Here is a 19,241-nt window from a genome sequence, read left to right on the forward strand (position 1 = left end):
GCCCTGAACAAATTCACCTACTGCTTCATCAGGGTCCTCTTCCCCTTCAACGTAGCCACTCAAGCTTCCAAAATGGGGGTGAACCCAGTCCCAGCCAAGATGACCATGCCTGCAAATAGAGTCACTCCATTCACAGGAACAGAACAGTGTGAACGGCAGGCTCATTTTCGTTTTGAGGACCAATGTTGCCATTCGGTTTTGGTTTCATCCCTTGGTTCTTCCACCATATAGGAAGCTGCCTGTTTTGTGTGCTTCTGTGTTAGGTATCACTGGGATATCTCTGTCTACAACAGTGTTTGGCACATGGCAGGTGCTCAGTAAATAATCACTGAACGAATGACTCTCTACCAGTAAACACCCACCATGAGGACCAGGTGGAAGCATAGAGGAAAGTCACCAAGCTCTCATGCCACACACATGGGCACTGCTCTTCTTAGTTCTATCTGACTCAGTTGCTGGAAAGAAACTTGAGACATTCAAACTGAGCCCAAATACATCATTGGTCCATTCCTTTGTACCAATTAAATGGGCTAAAAACTATGTAAAAACCAGGTCACTTGGGAGCACCTAGCTGGATCAGCCAGTGGTTGAGTGTGACTCTTGATCTTGTTACGAGTTCAAGCCTCTCATTGGGTGTGGAGATTATTTTAAAAAATAAAATCGTTAAAAAACAAAAACAAGGGGTGCCTGGGTCACTCAGTTGGTTAAGTATCCAACTCTTGATTTTGGCTCAGGTCATGATCTCATGGTTCGTGTGAGATCAAGCCCCATGTCAGGCTCTGTTCTGACAGCATGGAGACTGCTTGGGATTCTCTCTCCTTCTCCAATCTCTCTGCCACTACCTAGTGCTCTCTCTCTCTCTCTCTCTCAAATTAATTAATTAAAAATAAATAACTTTTAGAAATCAAGAAACAAAAAACAAAACACAAACAGGGGCACCTGGGTGGCTCAGCTGCTTAAGCATTTGACCTTTGATTTCGGCTGAGATCATGATCTCACTGTTTGTGAGTTCGAGCCCCGTGTTGGGCTCTGCCTGCTGACAGCGCAGAATTCCTACTTGGAATTCTTGCTCTCTCTCTCTCTCTGCCCCTGACCTGCTCATGTTCTCTCTTTATCTGTCTCTCTCTCAAAATAAAAATAAGTAAACTTTAAAAAATAACACACAAAAATAAACCGAGGGCAGTTTACCAAGAGTAGGGATAATTGTCAGTTGATACTGATACTTTCCCCAAAATGCCACAGAAACCATGTAATTAAACTGTAAGTCACTAGTACGTTTTTATATAGTCTTGATAGCCTTATGTATAATTTCCCACTTTTAATGGGTTACAAGACACACAATAAAATATCTTATTATGTATTTGACAAAAATAGGACACACATCAACATTAATATAAACAAGCAAAACCTTCATATTCTTTGGTACTTTATTTTGTAAAGAAGTAACACACCATTTACAATGAGAGTTTCACTCTAAGGCAAGAAAATTCAATAATACAGAAAGAAGTAACTAATTTACCAATATTTCAGTTTAAAAACAGTCATAATGGACAAGTGCCTAGAAACAATTTGCCAAAACTGACCCATGAAGAAACTGAAAATCTGAGAAGACCTATAACAAGTAAGGAGGTTGAATCATTAATCAAAAACCTCCCAGGGCACCTGGGTGTTTCAGTTGATTGAATGTCCAACTCTTGATTTCAGCTCAGGTCATGATCTCACAATCGTGAGATCAAGCCCCAGGTCAGGCTCAGGACACTGGGCATGGAGCCTGCTTAAGATTCTCTCTCTTTCTCTCTCTCCCTCTCTCTCTCTCTCTCTCTCTCTCTCTCTCCCTCTGCCCTTTTCCTGCTCACTCTCATGCCCTCTCAAAACAAAATGAAACAAACAAAATACCTCCCAACAAGGAAAATCCCAGGATCAAATGGCTTCACTGATAAATTCTACCAAACATTTGAAAAAGTAACATCAACCTTTCTCAAACTTCTCCCAAAAAATTGATGAGGGGGAATACTTCCTAACCCATTCTATGAAGCCAGCATAACCCTGATACCAAAGACAGTTAAAGACACTACAAGTAACGAAAACTAAAAACCAATATTCCTTATTAATATTGATATAAAACTCTCAATAAAATACTAGCACAGTGAATTCAGCTGCATATTAAAAGAATTATACACCATGACCAAATGGGATTTATTCCCAGAATGTAAAGATGGCTCACCATACAAACATCAATGTAATATATTAACATATTAAAGGGGAAAAAACACATGATCTTCTCAATTGATGCAGAAAAATCATAAAAAAAATTCAACATGATAAAAACACTCAATAAACTAGGAATAGAAGGGAACTTCTATTAAAGTAAAGGCATTTGTAAAAAACTCATAGCTAACATCATATTCAATCATGAAAGACTGAAAGCTTTTCCCCTAAGACGAGCATCAAGACAGATGCCTGTTTTTATCATTTCTACTGGAAATTCTAGTCTGAACAATTAGGCAAGAAAAAGAAACAAATGGTACTTGAGTTGGAAAGGAAGAAGTAAAGTTATTTCTGTGTGCAGATGAAATGGTCTAATATGTTGAAACCCCTAAAAATTCCACATCCCATAAAAACCTATTAGAGGCAGTCAACAAATCAATAAAGTTGCAGGGTACAAAATTAACATACAAAATCAGTTGCATTTCTATATACTATGCAATAAGAAAACCATAAAGGAAACCATGAAAATAATTCCATTTACAATAGCATCAAAAAGAGCAGGTGAAAGACTTGTACACTGAAAACTACAAAACACTGCCAAAAAAAAAATAAATAAATAAAGAACACATGAATAAATGGAAAAACATTCCATGTACATAGATTGGGAGACCTGATAATATTGTTAAGATGTCAACACTACCCAAAGTAATCTACAGATTCAATGCCATCTCTATCAAAATCTCAATGAAATTTTTGGCAGAAATAGAAAAATCTATTCTAAAATTTATATGGAATCTTAACAGACCCTGAGTCATCTTTAAAAAGAAGAATAAAGTTGGAAGACTTACACTTTCTGACTTAAAACTCACCACAAAGTTATAGTAATCAAAACAATATGGTACTGGGGTGCCTGGGTAGCTCAGTAGATTGAGTGTCTGACTTCAGCTCAGGTCATGATCTCATGGTTTGAGGGTTTGAGCCCTGCATGGGGATCTGTTCTGATGGTGTGGAGCCTGCTTGGGATTCTTTCTTTCTTCTCTCTCTCTCTCTCTCTCTCTCTCTCTTTCCTCTCTCTGCCCCTCCCTTACCTGTGTTTTCTCTCTCTCACTCTCTGAAAATAAATAAATAAACTTAAAAAAATTATTATACAAAAATACCAGTGTGGTTACTAGTATAAGGACACACATATAGATCAATGAATTGAAATACATAGCCCAGGAAAAAAAACTCACATGGGGAAAAGGCCATCTTTTCAACTAACAGTGCTAGGAAAACTGTATTGCCATTGCAGAAGAATGAAGTTGGACCCTTACCTTAGACAATATATAAAAGTTAACTCAAAATGGATCAAAGAGCTAAACTACAAACCTCTTAGGAGAAAACATAGAGGAAAACTTCATGACTTTGGATTTGGCATGGACTTCTTAGATATGCCACCAAAAGCACAAGCAATGAAAGACAAACAGATAAATTGGACTTCATTAAAGTTAAGAACTTTTGCACACTGAAGGACCTGTTCAAGAGAGTGAGGAAACAGTCCACAGAATGGGCGAAAATATATACAAATCATATATCTGACAAGGGATTAATATACAGAATATATAAAGGACCCCTATAATTCAATAACAAAAAAACAAACAACCCAATTAAAAAATGGGCAAGAGACAAAAGACTTGAATAGACACCACTCCAGAGAAGATATACAAGTGGCCAATAAGCATATGAAAAGATGTTCAACATCATTAGTTATTAGAGTAATGTAAATCAAAACCATAATGATGTAACACCACTCACTAGGATGGCCATAAATAAAACAAACAAAATAACAAGTATTTCTGGGGTGCCTGGCTGACTCAGTCGGTACAGCATATGACTCTTGATCTCAGAGCTATAAGTTCAAGCCCCATGTTGGGTGTAGAGATTAATTAAAAAATAAAATCTTTAAGGGGCTCCTGAGTGGCCCAGTCGGTTAAGTGTCCAACTCTTGGTTTCGGCTCAGGTCATGATCTCACAGTTCGTGCGTTAAGCCCTATATTGGGCTCTGCGCTGACAGTGCAGAGCCTGCTTGGGATTCTCCCTCTCTCTCTCTGTCTCTGCCCTCCCCTGCTTACCTCTCTCTCTCTCTCTCTCTCTCAAAATAAAAAACAAACAAATAAAATAAAATAAAATCTTTTAAAAAATTACAAGTATGTTTGAGGATGTGCTCATTGCTGGTGGGAATGTAAAATGGTGCAGCCTCTGTAGCAAACAGTTTGGCAATTCCTCAAAAAGCTAAACATAGAATTATCATATTATCCAGCAATTCCACTCCTAGGTACATACCTAATAGACCTGAAAGCAGGGGGCACCTGGGTGGCTCAGCTGGTTAAGTGTCCGACTCCTGATTTCGGTTCAGGTTATGATCTCATGGCTCATGAATACGAGCCCCACACCAGGCTCCTCACTGGCAGGGGAGAGCCTGCTTGGGATTCTCTCTCTCTCTCTCTGCCCCTCCCCCACTCATGCTTCCTGTCCCTCTCTCAAAATAAATAAATAAATAACTTAAAAAAAAAAAACCAAACTTTAAAAGAACTGAAAGCAGGAACCCAAACAGATACTTTTGTACCAATGGTCATGGCAGCATATTCACGATAGCAAATAGGAAGAAACAATCCATGTGTCCACCAATGGATGACTGGATAAACAAAATCTGTGCAATGCAATATCACTCACCCATAAAATGGAATAAACTCTGAAAGATACTACCATATGCATGACTCTTGAAAACATTATGCTAAGTGAAATAAGCCAGACAACAAAAGTTCAAATATTTTATGATTCCATTTATATGAGATACCTAAAATAAGTAAACTCATACAGACAGCAAGTAGACTAGAGGCTACCAGGGCCTCCTGGGGAAAGGAGGAATTGGAAGTTACTGTTCAGTGGGTAAGAGTTTCTGCTTGTGAGGATGAAAAAGTTCAGGAAACAGTGTGGATACCTACACAACACTGTAAATGTGTTTCATGCCACTGAAACATATGCTTAAAAATGGTTATATTATATGGATTTTGCCACAAAAAAAAATGGCCATAGCTGTTCATTTGAAATCACTCATTTTCAGGGATTGAAAGTAACTGATGCCATTCAATTTACTCATCTGAAGGTCCTACTTAAGTATTTTTTGATACCCATCATTTGGAAGCACTTAAAATGACAAAATCTCTTTTATGAGTAACAATGACTTGATAGTCAGATGAAAAATCCATTCTAAATATTTGCAACCTACTGCTGGTGGGAATGCAAACTGGTGCAGCCACTGAGGAAAACAGTATGGAGGGTCCTCAAAGAATTAAAAATCGAACTACCCTATGACCCAGCAATTGCACTACTAGGTACTGATCCAAAGGATACAGGGGTGCTGTTTTGAAGGGGCACATGCACCCCAATGTTTATAGCAGCACTATCGACAATAGCCAAAGTACAGAAAGAGCCCAATTGTCCATCGATGGATGAATGGATAAAGAAGATGTGGTATATATATACAATGGAGTATTACTCGGCAATCAAAAAGAATGAAATCTTGCCATTTGCAACCATGTGGTTGGAACTAGAGGGTATTATGCTAAGCAAAATTAGTCAGAGAAAGACAAATATCATATGACTTCACTCATATGAGGACTTTAAGATACAAAATAGATGAACTTAAGGGAAACAAAAATAATACAAAAACAGAGAGGGGGACAAAATGTAAGAGACTCTTAAGTATAGAAAACAGAGGGTTACTCCAGGGGTTGTGGGAGGGGGGATGAGCTAAACAGGCAAGGGGCATTAAGGAATCTACTGAAATCATTGTTGCACCATATGCTAACTAACTTGGATGTAAATTTAAAAATAACTAATTAAAATAATTAAAATAAATAAAAATTAAAATAAATTAAATATTTGCAACCTTGGGGCACCTAGGTGGCTCAGTCAGTTAAGCTTCTGACTCTCGATTTCAGCTCGGGTCATGATCTCACAGTTCGTGAGTTTGAGTCCCACATCTGGCTCTGCACTGGCAGCATGGAGCCTGCTTGGGATCTTCTCTCCCCTTCTCTCTCTGCCTCTCCCCTGCTCGTGCATGCACACGCTCTCTCAAAATAAACATTAAAAAATTTTAAATATTTGCCATCTCAAACATCCCCCTCCCTTTGATTATGTCACAGCTTCTTGATGATACCAAGAATACCAAGAAATAAAAATGCTGCCACTTTATACTTGTAATGGGTTTATACACTATGTCTGTTGTCACAAATTCACATCCTAAGGCTCATGGTTGGCTCAGTCAGTAAAGCGCGGGACTCCTGATCTCAGGGTCGTGAGTTTGAGCCCCACACTGGGTGTAGACTTTACTTAAAGAACAACAACAAATTCACAAAATGCCATTACTATCCGGCCAGACCCCACAGTGAAGACCTGGAAGTAACAGAAGCCAGGCTCTCAGTGGAATTTTACTGCAAACAAACTCCTCAGATTTTTGAAGACCCACTCACAACACAGAACACCATGGATCTCCAACAAACAGGATGTAAAATAGTTGCACATGACTTCAATGCAAAACACAGATTAAGCAATTAGCCCACCCAAACCAAGTAGTTGCTCTGAAGCCCCCGCCTACCGTGCTGAGAGGGAAGGCTGGTCCAATAAGACCAGGGCTCAAGATTTCCAAAAGAAGCTAATCTTCTGGATTTCTTCCTCTTCCTGAGTCCTTCGTCTGCTTTATTTTTCTTCAACCACTTCTTAGCTGACATTGTTTTATCTGTGCACACGGTTTTTTGCCCCATCTGTCTCGGGGAAGCTAAGCTCCCTGAGGACAGGTTTGCTTCTCTTGCTCACCCCTGCCCCTCCCGGCCCGGAGTGGAGCCTGTCGCACGGGAGACCTCAGTCCACATGCACTGAACCAAGAGAGTGCAAGAGTTGGGCTGGATGACAGATCCTCCTGGTGATGGGGATGTTCTGTCCCTTGACTGTTATCAAGGTCAATGTCCTGGATGTGACACTGGACTACAGTTTTCAAGATGTCACTATAGGGAGGAAATGGGTGAAGGTACATAGGACCTCTATTACTTCCTACTACTTACTGCATGTGAATCGACAATGATTTCAGTAAAAAGTTTAATTTTAAAAAACTTACAAAATTTAAGCAAGCAAGCAAACAAATGCCTAAAAGATATTCTACAAAATACCTGTCCCGTATTCTTCAAAGCTGACATGGTTATGAAAAATAAGAAAAGACTGAGAAACTGTCACAGAATGGATGAGACTAAGGAAACAGGACAATTAAGTGCCACATGGGATCCCAGAACAGAGAAAGGACATTAGTGGGAAAACTGGGGAAATCTGAAAAATGTCTACAATTTAGCCAGTAGTATTATACCAATGTTAATGTCTTAGTTTTGACAAATGTTTGGATATAACCTGTCAACATTAGGGGAAGCTAGATATAGACTTAATGAGAACTCTCTATGGTTTCTTTGCGACTTTTTATTAAACCTAAAATTATCCCAAGGTAAGAGTTTATTTTTAAGAAATGTAGGGTTGGAAGAGAAATGTCTAATAATGTATTAGGTAGTTAACTAGAACTCCATTTGCTTCACTTCTCAGATAAAAATCATGTAAATCTAAGCAACAAAAAAGAGTATCCACTCAAACGATTATGCTGTGGCTTGAATCCACAGTCCTTCATCCAAAATCCTTGGGGCCAGATTTGCTTTGGACTTTAGAATCTATTCTATTTCAAAGAAGAAACACGATACATGTGTTATACTTTAAAACCCCTGTGGGGTCCAGGCTGTGCCTTATTATCACACACATGAACACGTCTCAACAAGATGCCTGACTGTCACACGATGTAGGATAAGTAAACACTACAAACAGCCACCCACCCTTCTAGGTAAAATTTTGTTACCAAAGTTTTGCAAAAAACTTTCAATTTTCTGAGATATTTGGATTTTAAAATAGCAGCTTGCTGACCGTGCACTGGATTAAAAGGATCCCCAATGAATAAAGCTTTTGATTTTTACTGTTAGACTTCCAGATTTCTAAAAACTAGCACCTCCATTCCTCACCACTTCTCTCTCTCTCTCTCTCTCTCTCTCTCCCCGTCTCCCTCTCTGTCTCTATTTAGGAGTAGCACTCAAGAACCAGAGACAACACAGAGGGGTCCTTCTAGAATATTGATAACATTTTATTTCTTAATTCAGGGCTGGTCAGAAGGGTAAAAATTCAATGAGCCCTGCACACAATTTGGCCACTTTTCTGTATGTACGTTAATTGTTGATGGAACATTTTTTTTTCAAAAGCAGCCATCACACAATTAGATTTAAGTCATGCAATGTTAGCACTGCAAAAAAATCTCTCTCCTCCCTGGAGAGATACAGTCTCATTCCTTGCCCTGCACATCTCCAGAGTGGTGAAGTGATCTGCCCAAGGTCACACAGCAATGCGGGGGCAGAGATGACTCTCAGCTCAACTCCTAGTGCAGGGATCTTTCTGTTATGCAAAAACATCAGACTTCTGTTTCAAACATTTGTTCTGCAATATGTGTTACTAATTAACTGGGAAAACTTGTAATGCCATCACATCGGAGTTAATACCACAACATTTTTTTGCTCATTTAGATTTATTTTTTCCCATGAAATTACTGAACTGATGTCTGGATCAGATGTCTCCCTTTAATTTGGTGTAACTATGCTCCTCTCTAATAATGCGTAAAACCATCAATGACCATAAATACTATTTAAGTGTTTTGTCATATCATCCAACTTAATCATTCAACTATAAATATATCATGGATGATTTAAATCACATTGATTGGGCTCATCACTAAAAAAGTGTTAACCTTGTGGTTACTTATGACATTTTAAGTGTGGAAAAGGAAATATTATTTGGATGCCTTTAATTTATGTATTTTTAGTATCTTACTAGTTTCAGTCCATATGACTCACTCAGCTTTACCTTTTGTTAAATTCACAGTCTTTCTTTTGATAGCTTACAATCTTGCTGTAGGCAGCTGAACTGGGTCAGTACTAGAAAAAGCAAGGAGTTTATACTCAGGATACAATGTAATGCTTTCTTCCACTGGAAAAATAAATGATCTAGAAAAATGCATACAGGCAGAAAATTCCAAATGTCAGGCATCTGTAAAAACCTAGTTCTCTCGGACCAAATTGTAACTTTCATAAAAGAAAACCACAGTCAAATCACAGACTCTCAGCTGGGCTTCAGATTATGAACTCCCAACACTCTATGATAAGAGTGTGTGTGTGTGTGCGTGTGTGTGTGTGTGTGTGTGTGTGTGTGTGTGCAGGAGACCCATACTTTCATTGGAATCTCAAAGGAAGCCATGACCTTCAATAAAGGAGGGGTGAGGGAAAGAATTACTAGCTATTATAAATAGAGGAATATGAGGATGTGAGGTCTGTATGTGAGACCCCCAGTTTCTAGTACAGGTTTTACAAAACATCTAAAGAGCCCCAACAACATAGTATAGCACTGTAGCGTGGACCCTCAGAACAGTCCTGTGAGGCAGGCAGGTAGACCTGACTCCATTCTGCAGACGAGGAAAGTAAAGAAGTTGGACAACGCGTGCACGTTTACGTTACGTACAGCTGAGCACTGGAGACCTCTGCCATCACATCAGCCAGCACCCCTGTGTTTTTAAAACAACCTCTCACATTATGCATTATACACAGAAATGCAATTTTGGGCGCCAGAGTTTTAATCTGTTTTATGCCGTGTGCAAAAAATAAATAAGCAGTCCTGCCCTTCTCGTTAAGTCCATCCCACCTCCATACCTCCCCCCACCCAAGGCTACCTCAAATGCTACCTTTATTTTCCAGTTTCCTTCCGGCCATTCCTTTCCAGGCACTGAACTCACCAATGGTAGAGATGGCTCGCCCTCTCTGCCTGCCAAACCTGAAATTGGCATCTCTTCCCGCCCACCCTCCCAGACTGTCTCCTCTTCACGTCTCACTAGGGACTACTAGGGACTTGCTAACTAAAATAGCCAAGAAAAAAATACATTCCATCACCTCTTCCTATCTAGGTGTTTAAATGCCAGAGCTATCTTCCAGCTACCCTGTGACCGTTCTGAACACAGAGGCAGCTGTCAACAGAAGAACAGAAAACAAGAAAGTCCCTGCAAGTCTGACCTGACAGAAGACAGGTTTGTCACCAGTCTCCAAGTCGAAAATAGATCACCCACCTCTCCGAAGGGCACAGGGCACTTTTCCACTCTTATCTCAGAAGCTTCCAGCAGTTGTATGAAATGCACGGAACACTTGATGGAATGAAATGTGCAATCAGCAATTGGCTTTCGAAATAACTTCTTTTTGACAGGCCCACCAAGGACAATATGACAATGGATTCGTGAGGTCCCGTGTGAAAAGTGCTGAGCTCCCACTGTGATCACAAGCCCCAGAAAGGCCAGCAAGGGCCCACACGATGTCTTTTCCCAAGCCAACAGCTGACCCAATCACCTCCTTTCATAAATGGCCATACATTTTACAAAAGAAGTCGCCACTTCCTTTCAGGCTCTGAGACGCAGATCCAGGAACCTGTACCAGAGCTTCTGTCAATCCAGTCCCTTCTCGAGATGCCGGGATCCACCACAATCATCCATCTACCACCAGCAGCTCTCTTTACTTGTCTCCTTCACATTACTTGCTGGGAGTGATTGTTTTGAAGGCCCTAAGCTCCAAGAGATCCCCATCTGACTCAAACATGTGACTTTATTAAGCTGCTTCACAGCCAGTGAAATAAACACTTAGTGACAAAGGCTGTGATTCCCTTTTGTAAATTACACAAAAAGTATTAGTATTTCGGCTTTCCATGCAATTCTACAACTGGGCAAGATGAACAAATTATGCAGAAATAGAATGCTAAAGTTTTGGATGCATCGTCTCAGCTGCTGGTAGGAACCTGCACGAACTTCCACAGGACTCTAACACTCACATTTCTACCCTAAAGAAGGCAGAAATTAAGCTGCAGTTTATGAGGTTCTGTTTCTGTGAATTCTGTACCAGGACAAGATCAGAAGTTCCCAATTTCTTTTTTTTTTTTTTTCCCTTTTGGATTCTAATAATGTCTTAGGCAAATGACAATTCTTTTCTTTCTGTTTTTCCCTTCATTGACACTGTAAGAGAAATCTTTCTATGAATTTCTTTAAAAGCTGACTGAGTCTACTCACTTTCTCCAAAAATTAATTATTAAAAAATCTCTCAGAGTATGGAATACAACCCTGTTGTTGGTCACAGAATGTGCCTTGATCTTCCTCTCTTTCTTCTATCATCATTGACCAAAGAGCCCTAAGAAAAGGACATTTTCTAAAAGCTTCAAAAGGGCTAACAAAAACAGAAGGGCTATACTCACCGGCTGTTCACCTCATCTCCCATGTGGTTACCAAACAAAAAATTTTAATTATGGGGAATAATAGAAGTTTCTTCTATTTTAGAAAGCTAACTCAACATATTCATTGTGTGTTTCAGAGCAGATCAGATGGCTTATATTTTGGAAATTTGTTTGGTTTTCTTTTTATTTTTTATTATTTTTTAATTATTTTTTAATTTTTTTAACGTTTATTTATTTTTGAGACAGAGAGAGACAGAGCATGAATGGGGGAGGGTCAGAGAGAGGGAGACACAGATTCTGAAACAGGCTCCAGGCTCTGTCAGCACAGAGCCTGACGCGGGGCTCGAACTCACAGACCGTGAGATCATGACCTGAGCCGAAGTCGGCCGCTCAACCGACTGAGCCACCCAAGCGCCCCAATTTTTTAAATTTTTTAATGCTTATTCAATTTTGAGAGAGAGAGAGAGAGAGAGGGCAAGCAGGGTAGGCACAGAGACAGAGACAGAAAGGGAGACACAGAATCCGAAGCAGGCTCCAGGCTCCGAGCTGACAGCACAGAGCCCGAGGTGGGGCTGTAAAACACAAACTGCAAGATCATGACCTGAGCCGAAGTCGGACACCAACCGACTGAGCCACCCAGGCGCCCCAATTTTCTTTTTTTTAGGTTTATTTCCTTATTTTGAGAGAGAGAGAGAGAGAGAGCACGGAAGCAGGGGAAGGACAGAGAGAGGGAGAGAGAAAGAATCCCAAGCAGGCTCAGCACTGTCAGCGCAGAGCCCAATGCAGGGCTCAAACTCACGAATCATGAAATCACAGCCTGAGCTGAAATGGAGAGCTGGATGCTTAACTGCCTGAGCCACCCAGGCACCCCCTGTTTGGTTTTCTAATTGAGCCACTTAAACTAACATTTTACTTTAATCTAGACAAATGAGTACAAAAGCAATGAAATTCTACATACTTCAAACTCTGTGCCTAAACAAGGTTTTCACTTTTAATAAAGTTTCCCAATAAACAGAAGAAAAAGAAAGCTTTTAAAGAATAAGAAGGACAGGAGAACTCACAACTTGGACCACACTCCTAATTCAAAGCTAACCTAGAATGTACCAGAAAATACTACAAACTCCTCCTCCACCCAGGAAGATTAATGGAAACCAATTACCAGCTCCCAACTGGCTCCTGTCGCCCTAAGGCTGACCTCCCACTCAACTCACCAGCTGTGTGGTAGACTGAGAGTGTAAACTTGGCCAGTGCTTTGGCTGAAAAATAAAACTGCCTTGTGCCATTAACAAGTTAATGAAACGCAGACCTATTGGGTCTGAGGCCACCGGACGCCTGCAGAGTTGTAATCAGAATAAAGCCAACTATGAAATCAAGAGGGTGGTCAAGAATTGGATGAGACCAAAGAAATCCAAAAGAGGTGATTTTTGGCAGCCACTTCAAAAACTGTGCTCGGCATAATAATTAAAAAAAAAAGACAAGGAAAGAAATATCCATGAGTCCGTCCTGAAATAAATAACTGATGAAGAAATTAATGGGGGAGAAGAAACAGGTCTTCCTTATAGAAGAATTCCAATTAATAAATGCAGAAGGAATGAATGAAACAGAAATTCACCCTTAGAAGATTACAGTAATAGGGGCGCCTGGGTGGCTCAGTCAGTTGAGCGTCCGACTTCGGCCCAGGTCACGATCCCACAGTTCGTGGGTTCGAGCCCCACGTCGGGCTCTGTGCTGACGGATCAGAGCCTGGAGCCTGCTTCAGATTCTGTGTGTCCCTCTCTCTCTCTCTGTCCCTCCCCCGACTCTGTCTGTCTCCCAAAAATAAATAACCATTAAAAAAAATTTTTTTAAAGAAGATTACAGTAATAACTGTTGCAGCAAGCTCTGTGGATGGATGCTAAAATTAGCAAGTGAGAGTTTGAGGAGAAATAGGGTATTTGCATCATCTTACAGTATCTCCCTTGAGATATTCTTAATTACACAGGAAGGAAAAAAGCACCTTCTCGCTTTATAGTTAACACCACTTCAACCAAGTGATTAAGTGATGCACATCCCCCCTCTGTGGGATTCTTAGTTAAAAATGCAAAACCTCAACCTGATCGAGAGAACACATCAGACAAACTCAAATCGAGGGTCTTTTTCACACGAGGGATGGCCAACTGCAGTCTGACGGCCAAATCTGGACCTCTGCTTATTTTCATAAATGAAATTATACCGGAACACAGCCATGCTCGTTCACTGACGTACTGTCTAAGGCTGCTTTTGTGCTACAGTAGCAAAGCTGAGGGGCTCCAACAGAGACCATGTGGCCTGCAAAGCTGAAAACACTTACTATCTGGCCCTGGACAGAAAACGTTGGCTGATCCTTGTTTTCAAAAATAACCAGCCAGGACTCTTCAAAGTGTTGAGGTCATGAAAGACAAGAGAGACTGAGAAATTATGACACATTGGAGGAGAGGATGGAGACATGAAAACCAAATGCCAGGTGGGATCCTGGATTGCATCATGGAAGAGAAAAAGCCACTAGTGGAGGGACACCTGAGTGGCTCAGTCGGTTAAGTGTCCGAGTCTTGATTTCAGCCCAGGCCGTGATCTCACAGTTTGGGAGATCAAGCCCCACATCAGGCTCTGTGCTGACAGTGCAGAGCCTACTTGGAATTCTCTTTCTCCCTCTCTCTCTCTGCCCCTTCCCCACTTGTGCTCTCTCTCTCTCAAAATAAATAAACTGAAAAAAAAAAAAGAATACTAGTGGAAAAATTGCTAAATTCAGGGAGCGGGGCAGAGTCTATAATTTGGTTACTAGTATTATACCAATATTCCTTTCTTGGTTTTGATAAATGTACCGTGGTTATGTAAGATGTGAACACAAGAGCAAGCTGGGCGAAAAGTATACAGGAACTCTACTATTTTTGCAGATTTTTTGTAAATCAATTTATTTCACAATAAAAAGTTAAAAAAAGCATCGTGATGAACTCCTGAGCCTGCTCTGAGGCTGAGAGAGCAGCAGCGGCCCTCTCCAGGAGGTTTGTCTTTATCCGGCTTAAAGGCAACTGTGAAAATAATTTCAGTGTCACTGACACTTCGTGCAGGTGATCTGAAGGCAGACAGGATTAACTGAGAGCATTCCTTGTTTTAACCAGCACTGTCTTTAAAAATATAGTATAGCCTGGGGATCCCGGTCCTTCAATATAAAGCACTAAATAAAAGGATGAACGCAGACATCGAAATCTCTCCATGTGGCCTCCGAAGCCTAACCCGACCCTAAGAAATAGGCGGACGGAAGATTTTCTTGCCCGTCTCAGCCGGGGGTGGGTTGGCGCAGACCTTCACAGAGGAGGCTGGGCTGACAGCAAAGGGAGGTCGTGTGTCCCTGGGGTGCAGGGTCAGTTCTATCACCGGCTCCTCGAGCGGTCCTGATGAGGGAGTGGAATGCCTTCAGCAGAGGCTTCCTTTCTTCATCCACTCCAGGGCTCCCCATACATGGTCAGCGAGGAATGTGACAGGGGGCACCCTGCTTCTCTCCCATCAAGTAACTGCCCTCGGACAGAAACATGAGACACACGGTCAGGATTGATCGCGAATTTTAACAAATCACGTCTACAATTACGCCAGAATTCAGAGAGAGAACCAGAGACACAGGCTGCAAGAGAGAAGTCGAAAGAAAAGAGAAGCAAAGGGGAACAGAAGTGAGTGGGGAGTACATAGGAGGAGCGGGGGGAAATGGCGTGGGTGCGGCAGCTGGGCAAAGTGACCCTCAAGAGCCACCTGTCTCCCCCTGGCCTTACTGATGGGCCCCAGTCTAAGTGGACCAGGCTGGGGCGAAGAGGAAGGATCCCCTCCACCACCACCAAGGAGAGCCATGGAAGAAGGTCAGATGGGCCTCCCCCAAGCGCCCACAGCTCCGGCCCCCAGGTGAGCTGTCACTGTGACAGCCACCGTGCGACACAGCACCGGAGCCCAGGCTGGTTAACCGTGTGTGTCAGTCCTGCCGCTGGCCAAACACTCTTGGCAGATGCTGGCTCACAGCTGAACACACGACCCGATGAGGCCAAGGCCATCTATCATACCCGGCTGGGTGAGTAGTAAAACGGATGGAGCTTGGAGAACGGAGGCTCCTACCACCCTTTTAGCTGACAGGGCTCCTCCTCCCCCCTTTGAGGGAAATGAACCCCTGAGGTGGGAAAAACTGGGCAGTGGCTGGTGCCCTGTGGAGAAGGAAGAGGAGGCATTTTATGAATGGGCCATTTGGACAGGAAAGCAGCCCTTCGGGCCTTCCCCGGGCTGTGCCATCCCCCCCCCCCCCCCCAGAAATTCTTTCAGGCGCATCTGCTCGGAAGGAGGCAACACACCCAAGGAGCAAACCTACCACCCACTCCCCAGCTTCCGCCCCCACCAAGAACATTCCAGCAGTTTTGCCAAACAAACTAATTGCTCTCCCCCAGGCCGGCCTGCGTGACAACAGGTGCCCAGCTCGAGCACCACCACTCACAGTTTCTGGACTTTATTGTTTTTAATCAGCTTATATAATTGTTTTTAGGACCAGTGCTGTCTTATTGTGCCCTTCTCTGGCAATTTCAAACAAGGAAGCTGAAGGGGGGCAGGGTCAGTCTGGAGACGAAATTGAGATGGAGGTGCCCTCCGACTGCCTCTGGCATGAGATGCCATGAGCTGTGAATGACAGTCACCAAATGAACCAACTGCGGGCCGGGCCTGTCCGCCTGGATGGGAAGTGCGTCTGCATGGGCCTCGGTCTGTCAGGGCTGGAGGAAGACAGGCCTGCCTTCCAGGCTCAGCCAAACCCCTCCCTCAGAGAACAGCCAAGCTGCAGACAGACAGACCTCCAGCCTTCCACCGCCTCACCCTCACCCTAGTTACATTTCACTTTCAAAATGACCCTGTGAAACAGACACCACAGGTAGGATCCCAAGACACAGGGCTTACATGCCATGCCCAACTGAAGGACCACAACAGCAGAAGCCATAATAATGATGAACAAGAAAAATGAAGTGACAGGGTACCTGGGTGACTCAGTCAGTTGAGCGTCTGACTTTGCCTCAGGTCATGATCTCGTGGTTCGTGAGTTCAAGCCCCGCATAGGGCTCTCTGCTCTCAGCGTGGAGCCTGCTTGAGATCCTCTGCCCCGCCCCCCGCCCCGCCCTGCCCCACTCGTGCTTGCTATCTTTCAAAAATAAGCAAACATTTAAAAAAAGAATATCTCAAGGGAAATACTGTAAGATCAGGGCGCATGGGTGGCTCAGTCAGTTAAGTGGCCGACTCTTGATTTTGGCTCAGGTCATGATCTCATGGGTTCATGGATTCAAGTCCCACAATGGGCTCTGCGCTGACAATGCTGAGCCTGTTTGGGATTCTCTCTCTCTCTCCCTCTCTCTCCACCCCTTCCATGCTCTCTATCTCTCTCAAAATAAAAAAAAAAAAACTTTAAAAGAAAAAAAAAAAGAAAAATGAAGTGACCATGAACATTTATCGAGCACTTACTATGTACCAGGCACCATGCTAACCACTTTATACACCCTTCATTCATCCTTGCTCCAACTCTAGGAGAAAGAGAAGAGTATAGATGAGAAAAAGTGAGGCTCCATTTTATAGATGCAAAAACTGAGGCTCAAGAAGGCCAAGTTTCCTGCCCAAGCGTACATGGCTACTTAGTGGAATGTTCTTGATTTAAACCCAGAATCTGCATGCTTACCCACTCTGGAGCCTCCCTGTCTCTGAACAAGGGTTGCAATGGAGCATGAACTCACCCACACTCTGGGCCTGAATGAGTATAAAGCACATCATTCCAGGAGTCCACTATGGTCTTGTGGAGCCTGGAACTTTCAGACTTTAAACCTAGTGCCCCTACTGCATCAAACCATAAAAATGTCATGTAGACGTCATGTCTTGATTGAGTATAAAGTGATTCTACCCGGACATTCTTCTACTGCCCGCTTCTTCCAAAATAAAACTTGATCCTAGAAAGACTCCTTGAGGTCATCAAGCTCAACATCTTCATATGCCACCTCTCCTGGCCTCAGGGAAGCCAAGCTCAATGACCAGAGGAGCTGGCAGCAGAACTCAGATCACTCTGGCCTTGCACACCCAAGGATGCTTCCCAGAACCAAACTGCATCTGGTCAGAAATGAACAACAAGGGACAAGTCACTCAATCAGATGTTTTCCATGATGGCCCTGACCCAGGGGGTCCATTCCTCAGTGACACTGCGGTAGGGATGAGGCTGCTTCAACTAAAACAGAGCAAATTACAAGATTCGCTGTTCATGGTCTCTGCATGGCCATGGGCTCAAATGTGTCTTGAAACAGAATTCAATTTAGGGACACCCTCATGGCCAATTAATGGCAACATGATGTATTTAAATGCATTGACACCTGCATATTTTTTGCATGATCACTTAAAAAAATTTTTTTGATGTTTATTTATTTTTGAGAGAGAGACAAAGCACGAGCAGGGGAAGGGCAGAGAGAGAGAATCTGAAGACAGAACCTGAAGCAGGCTCCAGGCCCTGAGCTGTCAGCACAGAGCTCGACGTGGGGCTTGAACTCAAGAACTGTGAGATCATTACCTGAGCTGAAATCCAGAGTTGGACAATTAACCGACTGAGCCATCCAGGCACCCCAGGAATGTTTTGTATGAATAAACTTTTCATTATTCCCAGAGTTCTATTCCCCCACCTTGGTTTAGAGAAATCCTTTCATTCCTTCATATTATTTACGTCAATTTATGCTTTCATAGTTCTCTGTATTTTTTTGATTTATGTGTGATTTCTTCACTAGCCTATAGGCTCCACTCATGATGACCACATCCATTTCTGTTCATCTCTCAGCACCTATGACAGCTCCTAGAACATGGTAGGTTTTCAATAAATACTTCTCCTAGTTGAATGAACTAGGAATGAAGTGTCCCATGGGTTAGAATGGGAGGCAGTGAGCTCTGGAGGATGTGAAAACCCTTAACTTCAAGAAAAACAATTTGGAAAGCCATTATTTTACCAGCCAGGTCGACCTCATTACCTTTGGATAGACATCCATTACATGAAGATCAGAAACATAAAACACAGGTCCATTAAAATCACCAATCCTCTGTTGTAAAAATCACCTATGAGAAAATTTATAAGGGGCACCTGGTTGGCTCAGTAGGAAGAGCATGTGTCGCTTGATCTCAGCATTGTGAGTTCCAGCCCACGCTGGGAGTAGAAATTACTTAAAAAAAAAAAATAAACAAACAGACAAACAAACAAACAAGAAAGAAGGGAAGGAAGGGAGGGAGGGAGAAAGGAGAATGAAAATTTATAAAATGAAATAATAGGCAACACTCCAGCTTTTCCAAAATACCACTTAGCACCAAATAGGTCTGCAAGCAGCAATCTGATTCCAGCCTTATTTGAAAACTTAAAAATTCTACAGCAACTCTGGGATTTTGATAAAATTTTTCACATTTTCAGACACACTACATATTTTTTCAACTTTTATTCTTCCTTATAGCTTCTTGCATTTCCAAATGTCAAAACCAATATTGGATTGAGAGCAACAAAGAACATTCAGTGGTTCCAAGGAAGACAACCTGAATTATACTGAGGACACAGACACAAGAACAAATAGGTTTATCACAAACAAGGAAACTGAAAATCGGAAAAGAAATTGCTCTTC

The 19,241-nt window shown here is 42.2% G+C and overlaps 1 protein-coding gene across 4 annotated transcripts in view; it reads right to left on the bottom strand.

The window, feature by feature from the left end:
- The window catches only part of RBM20 (RNA binding motif protein 20), a 195,799-nt gene that overhangs the window by 145,470 nt on the left and 31,088 nt on the right, over window positions 1-19,241 (bottom strand). The window contains exon 1 of one of the 4 annotated variants that reach the window (XM_060641525.3): window positions 10,436-11,175. The exons of the other annotated variants lie outside the window; for them this stretch is intronic. The gene's annotated coding sequence lies outside the window, so the exon portion shown is untranslated. Of the gene's footprint in view, window positions 1-10,435; window positions 11,176-19,241 lie in introns of those variants that run through there. 4 annotated transcript variants of the gene reach the window in all.

This window comes from Panthera onca, chromosome D2 (genome assembly GCF_046562875.1).
Source record: "Panthera onca isolate mPanOnc1 chromosome D2, mPanOnc1 haplotype 2, whole genome shotgun sequence".
Classification (NCBI taxonomy): Eukaryota; Metazoa; Chordata; class Mammalia; order Carnivora; family Felidae; genus Panthera; species Panthera onca.